We start from the raw sequence: 11,795 nt of genomic DNA on the forward strand, positions 1-11,795 counted from the left end.
AGACATTTTGGGTGATGGTCAATACCACACCAAAATCAAGATAAATGTAAGTGAAGGGTAGTATCGGTATTTTGTGATATTGTTTCGCATTTACTGCATGTTATCATTTCCTTTATTCGAAAGCTTAGGGGCAGGTACGAGCAGGTGCTAGGACCGTGATCAACAAATTATCATCCCGCGTCCGGCTCAAGACGTTAAAGTAGCGCCACTAGGAGGCAGCCTAGTAACTTTAAAATTTCCGCTTTTATTTATTCATTATGTTTGAGTATGCCTAGTTTATTTGCGATCCTAGGAATTCAAAAAATATACAAGCATAGCAAGGGGGTCTTTAAATTTTTGCAAAAAAAAAAAAATAGTACAGAGTTAGCTTGCCTAGGCGAGCACATCTGCATGACAAAAGCTTAAAAGGGCAGGGGTGAAGCTTCATTCTCCCCAAATTCTTTGCCAACATTCAAGAGGCATAGGAGCTCATGGGATTCACGAGTTTTGCAGCCCTAAGCCACCATTTTTTCACTTTTGTTTCCATTTTTGAACTCTTGCTCACTCCATACAAGTAAGTACACCATTCCTTGGTTCTTTGGCTTTCCATTGATGCATTTTAGTGCTCTAAATTGTCTATGTTTGGCCAAATTTGTGAGCCAATTGATGATGAATTCGTGCTTTGATTTGTTGAAATGGGGGATTGTATGGGATGGTTGTAGGCCTATGGTGTATTCTGAAATGATTAGGCATGCCACATTACCCCCATTCCCTTTTCGTTCATGTCTAAACGTGCGCCCACCAAGTATTCGGTTAAATGCCTCAATGCCATTTGCGCATGATTTTGTGAAATTCTGCTTGTAGAACAAATTGATGCATGTAGGGCTGCTATTTTTGAGTATGTAGACAGTTTGTAGAGGTTAGGATAGTTGCCAAGAATATGACATAGGCCTAGGAACCCAATCTTTTTGGTTTTGAATACAAGAATGCATGAAAATGAGAGCATGTTGGTGAGGTTTCCCCTTTAGACCAGCGCTTGTTTTGGGTTACATCATGATGATTTCTTGGCGCTTAGATGGTGTGGAGGTGTTCTTCACCATGTACATGGGTATATAGAATAGGTAGCAAGAGGCAAATGCCTTTCAAATAAAGTGTACATATGTTGAACAGGTAGCCAAGTGCTTTGCAAATATGCATATATGTTAAAAGTGGCACAAAAATACTTCTCAAAATAGGAACATATGACATGAAATTGCCTTTCAAAAACATGAATAGGTAGTAAAAAAATCCGCCTTTCCCATGAATAGGTAGTACAAAAATTGCCTTTCCAATGAATGTGTAACATAAAAAATGCCTTTCCAATGAATGTATATATGTGTGAATATGTGACATGGAATTGCTTTTCAAATGAATGTAAATATGTGCGAATGTATAGCATGAAGTCACCTCTCAAGTGTGTGTACATAAATGTGTTGGACCAGTGGCCTCAATAACTTAAGAGGGATAGGCTTAGAATGCAGAAGAAGCAGCAATCAATTTAATAATGTTCTTTAAACATGCAAGACAAAATTGATTGCAACAAAATAAATGAGATAAGGGAAGAGAGCAAGCAAACACAGTTTTTATACTGGTTCGGCAAATTCCGTGCCTACGTCCAGTACTCAAGCAACCCACTAGAGATTTTCCACTCCCTTTGTAAAAATCCATTTACAAAGTCTAAACCACACAGGGACAACCCATCCCTTGTGTTCAGGAATCCTTACAACTTAAGAGACCCTTAGTCCCTTAATCAATCTCTTTGAATGAGATGAAAGAAAGAAGAATTCTCTCTTGAAGAGAAGGATATTATAATTGAAGTCCATGGAGAAACTCTTAATGGATTTGCATGTGTTTGCCCAAGAGTTTCTTTTGAGAGAGCATTTGGCAATGAAGTTCTCTTGGAATCTCTCTCATGCATTTTGTGTCCCAAGTCACCTATTTATAGGCCTTTGATGACCATTCAAAAATCTCTTGAACAGATGTGACTCTCAGGAGTTATTTTCTGAAGAGTTGTGACTCTTGGGAGTTATTTTCTGAATTTCTGAATTCTTGACTTGGATCAAACTTGAGAAGCACTTATCTTTGGCATCATCAAAATCATGTATACATACATTCATATTCTCCCACTTTTTGATGATGACAATCAAGTGATTTCTTTTCGACATCATCAAAACAATGCATGATCCACAAAATGCTTCTCAAAATAGGGACATATAGCAAAAAATGCCATTCAAAATGGAGTAGATAGGTAGTCAAAATGCCTTGCAAATATGTATGTATGTTGAGATAGGTAGCAAAAATGCCTTGCAAATGTGTATGTATGTTGAGATAGGTAGGCAAAGTGCTTTGCAAATGTGCATGTATGTTGGATAGTTTACTAGGTAGCATAAGAAAATTCTTTGCAAACAGAAGAAGGTGTATCTCATAAAATGTTTTTTCCACCAAGGGAAAATATGTGTGCATAAATATATGTATGTCCTAGAGAAACCCACACACTGATGTGTAAGTTTTTCTCTAAATTCATATTGACATTTGCATTTTGTTGAAAAAAAGTGCACGCCATTTTTGTTTGATTTGGCTTTTATTGTGATAAGTTGTTATTTCTTGTAAACAAACTCTACAAATGTGTCCTCGCAGGAGATAGCTCCGAGAAAGCTCCCTGCCAAGAGGACCAGGAAAGACACAGCTGGAGAGGGTTCCAGTGCGGCCCCATAGGCCAATGAGGACTTCGATAGACACAGCTTCCAGAGTGCGGAACACCAGCAGTGGTTTGAGACCATCAAAGGCTGGTCGTTCCTCAGAGAGAGACGAGTCCAGCTGAGGGATGAAGAGTTCATTGAGTTCCAAGAGAAGATAGCCCAAAGGAATTGGGCTCCACTCGTCTCACCCATGGCTAAGTTCGGTCTTGAAATAGTCATGGAGTTTTATGCTAATGCCTGGCCTACGGAAGAGGGGACCTGAGACATACGCTCTTGGGTGAGGGGCCAGTGGATTCCTTTTGAAGGAGATGTCATCAGCCAGTTTCTGGGGCACCCACTGATCTTGGAGGAAGGCTGTTAGTCGGTTAATACAACTAACTTTTGTGTAAAAAAACTGTGTAAATTGTATTTGACTCCTTCCATTTACAGTTCTTTTTGTAGTATTGTGAGTACTTTTTGTTAAATATAGGTAATAAGTACTTAGTATCTCACTTTTGTGTATTTAATAACCTTTCCATTTCAATTTCAGGTTAAATAAGCAAGTTTGTGGAAGTGTTGATTTTGAGCCGCTCGCTAAGCCAATTACCTGGCTTAGCGAGCCATCCGCTAAGCGTAAAAGTTCATGGCTAAGCGCGTAGAAGATCCTGGAAGCAGATGAGTTGTCATGATGCGCTCAGCAAGAATCAGTTGGCTAAGCGCACCGCTTGAACCTCCAAGCTGAGTGAACATGACTGGCGCTAAGCCAGAAGTCATTTGCATGCGCTAAGCGAGCCTATCTTCCGCTAAGCATGCGCCTCTCAACAGACTTGCCTATTTAAAGCTGAATCTCGAAATGGAGGGGGTGGTTGAGTTTTTAGGAGAGTTTTGGCTGTGGAAGAAACTTGAGAGAACTGAACTTGAAGAGGAAGCTATCTTGCAGAGCATTGGACGAGATTTTGAGTGATTGTGAGGTTTCTAGAGGTGGAGGGGACATCCCCACTACCTATAATTCTTCAATCTTTCCCTATCTCTTCTCTTTGTTGTAAAAGAAACCTCACTGCTATGCAGAGCTAAATCCTTAGTTGGTTCTTCCTATGGAGTACTTTATGTAAATACTCTTACATCTATCTAATGATGTTTTATACGTTCTTTGTGCTATCAGTACTTCATTTTTAGTACGCTTTTGCCTTGATTGTAACACCCTGATATATATATATATATATATATATATTAATTATATTTGATGTTTGATTATTTTGTTGTGTTATTTTATCCGTAATTATTTTAAAGGAGTTTAATTTAGTTAATAGAGAGGTATGGGTAGATAAGGATCTAGCTTCTCAAAGAAGCCACGAGGAAGCTTCTTGAGGAAGCCTCTTAATGAAACTTCTCAAGGAAGCAACATGAAGCTGTCTCGGTAAATATGCTCTCCAGCCTTCGTTAACCATTGGATCTTCTCGAAATTTGGTCTGGAGCTTCAAAGAACACGTTTCCACCATCTAACCGTTGGGATCTTTGAGAAGACGTCTAGTGTGTCTGCTACATTTCCGTTTCCGAGAGCATTAGTCATTTGTGCGTTTTGAGCCTTGTAGTCCAAGTAGCTTTGGAAAAACACCATTTTTCTCATTCTTTCTTCCAAAACCATTTCCAACATTCCAAGATCTTTCTCCATCACCCACAGCCACCAGTAGCCACCACAAACCGCCATTGTTCTCTGTTGAAACCCAACACCGAGAGAAACCCTTCAACCGAAGCGGAATCTTCCAAATTGGCTCGCGGTTTCGGTAGAGAACGAAACCCTAATCTGACCTTTCATTTTCCTTCGAGGTAACCATGGTTCTACACTTGTTTCTTGTTAGTTTCATCTTACCTTTGCATCATTTCTGAGTTTGGAAACCGTCATTGCATGTTTTACGCTTCCTCTGAAAAATCCTAGAGCAAAGAGACTTTGTAAACGTTATCTTTTCATGAAATGGGTGTTATTTTCATGACCTTCACTGAACCCCGATCACATTATTGGAATTTCAAAATGATGTCCCTTTGTAAAACCCAGAATGTTCTCAGCCCTTTCATGTAGTGACGTGGGTGTTTGACCCAGAGCATTGTTATTAGCTTTGTTTTTTGAAATCCATATTAAGTCTCCTTCATTTTGGTATGGTAGAGGCTTGCGTGGAACCGACAAGCGGGGACGAAAAATAAATCTCCGTGTGATGTGACGAGGAACCCGTGGGTAGCTCACAATAGGTGAGGGGAATTTATTATAAAATTTACCGTTTTAACACCGTAGTTAAGGTCAGGGAACTTAGCTATGAGGATAATTGTCTGTCCTTGTTGCATGCTAATTTTTCCTTTATAGAAAATAATGTTTTTAACTAATGGGATGCGATATAATTTTGACGAATGGGATGCGATATATATATATATATATATATATATATATATATATATATATATATATATATATATATATATATATATATATATATATATATATATATATATATATATGTGTGTGTGTGTGTGTGTGTGTGTGTGTGTGTGTGTGTGTGTGTGTGTGTGTGTGTGTGTGTGTGTGTGTGTGTGTGTGTGTGTGTCTGTGTGTGTGTGTGTGTGTGTGTGTGTGTGTGTGTTTATTGTTGTCTCTATTTGATTTGTGTTGTTTGAAGACTTGGGAAGTGTGAATCTCAACCATGAAAGAAAATATGTATGTGCGGAATGCGATTTATTGTTGATGTTGCTATTGAGGATTTTAATTGATATGTGGTCATATTGATAATTATGATGATATTGATTTAAGATGACATTTTTAATAAAGACCATGTCAACATGAATTGATGTTATTGTTGATGATTATGTGAATATGAAATGGGGTTGTTGTTGTTGTTGATAACGTCATTGAGACGAAATGATGTCTATGCTGAGAATAATATGAAAATGGAATGTTGATTGATGTTGGAAATGCATTGGCATGTGCATGTTGTGTATGTTCATGGGGGGTGCATTGACCTTGTCGGACGGCCCATTCGTGGGGGACTAGAGTGGTTAAAGAATCTAAGCATTCATTGTGGGGATGCTTAGGTGCTTTAATTTGTCCATGGTTATTGCACTTGATGGTGCCCATGTTCGATACGTTGGATGTTGTGTATGTTCATGGGGGGCTGATCGGGGCCGTACCTGAATCAGATAAACATGAAAATGCAGTAACTAGGAAGTGATCCTAGGTTGTTTCGCAACGAGCAATGATAAACCAAATGTTCATAATATACTTGCAGTAACAGTAACGATTGGGGGGTGTTTGTTTGCTTTGTGATTTAAGGAGCAGAACAAGTAAACTAGAATACGAAACTAATAATATTAAAAATGGGTTGTATCCTCTGATTCATAAGCCATTCTCTTATCCTGTGTTATGGAGAATTTGGCCCTAACAGTTAACAACTTAATCCAACCCTATTTCAATTTACTAAGCGAAAATCAACCTAGGGTTGTCAATACGTGATTAGGCACCACATACACCAGTTAGCCCTTCGTCCATTAAGCATGAATGCAAGTTAGGCTCAGAGGCAATTAATCGAACACGAAGCGTGCACTGATTAATGTTCACGAATTTGGGTTAACTGGTGAAGGGAAAACTGCCAGGGAACCACATTATAAACGAAACCTCAAAGAGTTCTTCCTCAGAAGGAAACAACACCAGAATAATTAGCCTTCCATAGATTCAAACAGAAAATGTAAATGAAACATAAAGCAGAAACGTAAATAAACAGAAACGTAAATGAGACAGAAACGAAAATGAAAACAGAAACGTAAATGAAAGTAGAAGAAGAAACAAGAACAAAATTGTAATTAGAAGCAGGAAATGGAAAATTGCATTAAGAACGGAACAGTAGCATTAGAACAGAAAAACTTCAAAACCATAAACCCTAAGCTCTGAATAATAGTCTAACAGAATGCCTTGCACGAATCCCAAGGCTGCTATTTAAAAAGAGTGTCATTGGGCCCTATTACAATATTCTGGCCCAAAACGAAATAAACACTGAACCACATAAAATAAAATTGTGAAATTTCCTAATTAGAAATTAACTAAGGTAAGCGCTGCTTTATTTGCCCTCTTCAAGTCCACAACCAAAATCCGGATTAAGCCCAATGTTTCATTAATTCCTGAAATTAGATTAAAAACATCAAATTAGCTAAATGAGCCCAAATAATAAAACTGCCTAATTAATTGACAATTAAGACCAATCAGTAATTAAAATGGTGCAAAAAGGGTTTAGAAAATAGAAGAAAATGATGGCACATCAGGGGCGAAGTGCACTGACCTTGTCGGATGGCCCATTCGTGGGGGACAAGCGTGGTTAAAGAATCTAAGCATTTCTGAGGGGATGCTTAGGCGCTTTAATTGGTCCATGGTCTTTGGCACTTGCTTTGGGCCACGTTCATACGTCATATGTAGTGGATGTTCATGGGGGGTGGAGTGCACTGACCTTGTCGGATGGCCCATTCGTGGGGGACAAGCGTGGTTAAAGAATCTAAGTATTTCTGAGGGGATTCTTAGGCGCTTTAATTGGTCCATTGTCTTTGGCACTTGCTCTTGGCCATGTTCATAGCTCATACGACACAGGAAATGGAATAATTGTGGCAGAATGTACTTTGTACTGAGGCGGCTTGTCTCCTCGTAGGGAACTCCTTTGGGCCTCAGGCTAATCACCTATGGGGGGAAATTACGTGCACAACCGGGTGGTCGCGACGAACTCTGCATGGTTTCCTAAGTGAGTGTCGTGTGGACACGCTTAGGCTATTTCCTGGGATTTGGTTGTTGGTACGTACCACATTGCATCTAAGGGTTGAGTCAGGTGCATGCATCATTCTGTGCAGTCTTGATTAGATCCATGGATGGATGATGAGTAATTGTTGAATATGGATGATGAGAAATTGTTGAATATGGATGATGAGTAATTGTTGGATGTGAGTGTTGAATAATGAATGTTGTGTAAGCTCATAATGTTTGCCTATGTTTCTTGCTAATTGGGGTTATTTGGATTTGATATTGGTTCTTTTTATAATGAACTCACCCTTGTGATTTTGTATTGGGGTGCAATAATTTATGCTTTCACGAGGAATCGAGGTGCAATAATTTACTTGAGTATGTGTGTCTTAATGCGGTCCTGGTTGAGTTGAGTCTTACAAGAGGAATCTGCGGACGATGCTTGATCAGGATTAGGCTAAACTATCATGAGGAATAAAGGTTTAGTATCTCAGGAGACACCATAAGAACACATGAGCATTGTTAGATAGAGAATATCTTTTTAGCATCAGGCACCTATTAGGAAGACCAACGTGTTCTCTACTTGTTTTTACACATCATTTCTCTCGTGTGATTTTATTTCTTTTTGCACAGATAGTTTATACACCTATTCATATTCACACTTACCTTTACACACCAAACACCTATTTGCTGAAATAGCTTACCAAATAACACAAGTTCTCCGAGTGTTCGATACTTGGTTCTTACCGTTTTATACTACTTGTGCGATCCAGTTCACTTGCCGGAAGCCAAACAACTCCTCCTACGCAATATGGTAACCGCCATGATAATCAGAGGAGTGTTCCTATGGGATTCTGTTGCTTGTGCTATTTGATTCTGGTGCAACCCATTCCTTTATATCCTATTTGTGTGTAGAAAAACTTAAGCTTTTTGTGTCTTCTTTACATAAAGATCTAGTGGTAGAGACCTCTACTAGTGGTTCTATGTTAACTTCTGATATGTGTTTGAATTGTCCTGTGGAAATTTCTTGTAGAACATTCTTGATTGATTTGATTTGTTTGCCTTTGAGCCAGATTGATGTTATTCTTGGTATGGACTGGTTATCTTCCAACCATGTCTTGTTAAACTGTTTTGATAAAAGTGTGGTGTTTGATGATTCTAGAATAAGTAAGGATATGATGTTTATCTCTGCCAACCAAGTTGTGACATCTTTAAAAGAAGATGCTCAAGTGTACATGATCTTGCCTAGCTTGGAAATAGAGACAAAGGTTTCTATGTGTGACCTCCCTGTTGTCAGAGAGTTTCCTAAAGTGTTTCCTGAGGATATATCTGATCTGCCACCTGAGAGAGAGATAGAGTTTTCCATAAACTTAGTACCTGGCGCTGGACACATATCCATAGCTCCTTATAGGATGTATTCTATAGAGTTAGCTGAGCTTTAGAAACAATTAGAGGAGTTGTTGGATAAGCAATTAGTTAGGCCTAGTGTGTCTCCGTGGGGAGCACCAGTGTTATTAGTGAAGAAGAAAGATGGAACCATGAGGTTGTGTGTGGATTACCGCCAATTGAATAAGGTAACGATTAAGAATAAGTACCCTTTGCCTAGAATAGATGACCTTATGGACCAGCTGGTAAGAGCATGTGTGTTTAGCAAGATAGACCTTAGGTCGGGTTATCATCAAATCCGAGTGAAGCCTGAGGATATACCAAAGACTGCTTTTAGGACCCGTTATGGTCACTATGAGTATCTAGTCATGCCCTTTGGTGTGACTAATGCTCCAAGAGTGTTTATGGACTACATGAATAGAGTTTTTCACCCTTATCTTGATAGTTTTGTGGTAGTATTCATAGATGATATTTTGGTATACTGCAAGACTTGAGAGGAACATGAATAACATTTGAGGATTGTGTTGCAAACCCTTAGGGATCGACAACTTTATGCAAAGTTGTCTAAGTGTGAGTTTTGATTAGAGAAAGTTAGTTTCCTAGGGCATGTGATATCTCAAGGGGGTATAGCTGTGGATCCCTCTAAGATAGAAGTTGTTCTTGAGTGGGAGAGTCCTAAGTCTATTTTCGAGATTAAGAGTTTTCTAGGTTTAGCAGGATACTTTCGGAGATTAATAGAAGGTTTCTCCATGTTGGCTCTACCTTTGACTAAACTGACTCGTAAGGGTCAAGCTTTTGTGTGGGATACCCAATGTGAGCATAGTTTCCAAACCCTTAAGGAAAGATTGACGACTGCTCCAGTGCTAGTTTTGCCTAACCCGAGAGAACCATTTGAGGTGTATTGTGATGCATCAAAGATGGGTTTAGGAGGAGTGTTGATGCAAAATGGCCAAGTAGTGGCCTATGCTTCTAAACAGCTTAAGACTCATGAGAGGAATTATCCCACCCATGATCTAGAGTTGGTTGTTGTGGTTTTGTCCCTTAAGATGTGGAGGCATTATCTATTTGGCTCTAAGTTCAAGGTGTTTAGTGATCATAAGAGCCTTAAGTACTTGTTTAGTCAGAAGGAGTTGAACATGAGATAAAGGAGATGGTTAGAGTTTCTCAAGGACTATGATTTTGATCTTAGCTACCATCCCGGTAAAGCCAATGTAGTGGCTGATGCCTTGAGTAGGAAATCTCTACATATGTCTGCCTTGATGGTTAAAGAGATGGATCTCTTAGAACAGTTTAGAGATCTTAGCCTTGCATGTGAGGTTACTCCTAATAGTGTAAGATTAGGAACTTTGAGGATCACTAGTGAGTTACTAGGTGATATCAGGGAAGGCCAAAAGATTGATATCTCATAGGGAACTCCTTTAGGCCCCAGGCTGATCACCTATGGGGGGAGCAGTTATGTGCACAATCGAGTGGTCTTGACGAACTCTACATGGTTTCCTAAGTGAGTCAGGTGCATGCATCATTCTATGCAGTCTTGATTGGATCCATGGATGGATGATGAGTAATTGTTGAATATGGATGATGAGAAATTGTTGAATATGGATGATGAGTAATTGTTGGATGTGAGTGTTGAATAATGAATGTTTGGGTAAGCTCATAATGTTTGCCTATGTTTCTTGCTAATTGTGGTTATTTGGATTTGGTATTGGTTCTTTTTATAATGAACTCACCCTTGCAATTTCATATCGTGTGGTTGATAACTATGATGATCACGAACATTGTTCGTGGGAGCAGAATGACAATAGCAGGGTGCAGGGAGTAAGATTCTGGTGAGGAGCTACCGAGCCGAATTGATGACGTTGGCATTATTTTGGGAGAGTTGTGTTTTGTAATCAACTCCTCCGTAGTTGGTTTTCAAGTTCGACTTTGTTGAGTTAAAGATGTAAAACTTGGATTTTTATTATATTTATGAACAGATTTAATTTCCATTATATGTATGACGTGTACCGAATTACTGTTTCTATATAATTATGTATATTCACTTAAGTAATGGCGTGTTGTTGGGTGAATGTATGTTGTGACAAAATTACTTCTACTTTCATAAACAAATTAAGGGAGTTCTTTTTATAAAAATTGAAATTATTGCATATTAGAGTGTTGATATCGTAGCGACGAGGCGGGTCGTTGCATTGATCACGTAGATGCATGCTCAGTTAGGGTCATTAAACATTGGGAAATGGTTTGATCCTTAGAACTTGATAGGACGGGGCTAGTTTATCGTATTTTCATGAGGGATCGGGGTATGGTAACCTAGTTGTTGGTATGTATGTCTTAATGCAGTTCTAGCCAAGTTTAGTCCAACAAGAGGGATCTAAGGACGATGCTTGATTAGGATTAGGCTAAACATGCACGAGACATCGGGGTTTAGCAGCCCAGGAGACAACATAAAACATAGAAACATTGTTAGGTAGAGAACATCTTTGATAACATCAGTCATCCAGTAGGAAGATCAACACATTCTTTATCTGTCTTCACACACCACTATTCATGTGATTTTCTGTTGAATAGTTTAGTTTACATACCTGTCCATACCACACATCAAACTTCATCCAAAGGCACTTATTTACTGAACCACAACTTTACCAAGTAAAACAAGTTCCCCGAGAGTTCGATACTCGGTTCTTACCGTTTTATACTACTTGCGCGATCCGGTGCACTTGTCAGCCATCGAACAAAGGCCAGTAGTGTGAGTATAGCCAGAGGAGGAGTCAAGCCTCAGGCTTCGATGAGGAGGCTATCACCCAGTTGTTGTGCATGCCGGGGCAGGACTTTGCCCGGTCCGCGGCGAGGAGACGGGTGCGAATCATGCGCACCAGCATGACCACTATCACTCAGATCTGGATGACGTTGCTGCTTAGCAACATCCTCTCCAAAGACCACAACTCAGACCT

Source organism: Glycine max, chromosome 20 (assembly GCF_000004515.6).
Source record: "Glycine max cultivar Williams 82 chromosome 20, Glycine_max_v4.0, whole genome shotgun sequence".
Taxonomy (NCBI): Eukaryota; Viridiplantae; Streptophyta; class Magnoliopsida; order Fabales; family Fabaceae; genus Glycine; species Glycine max.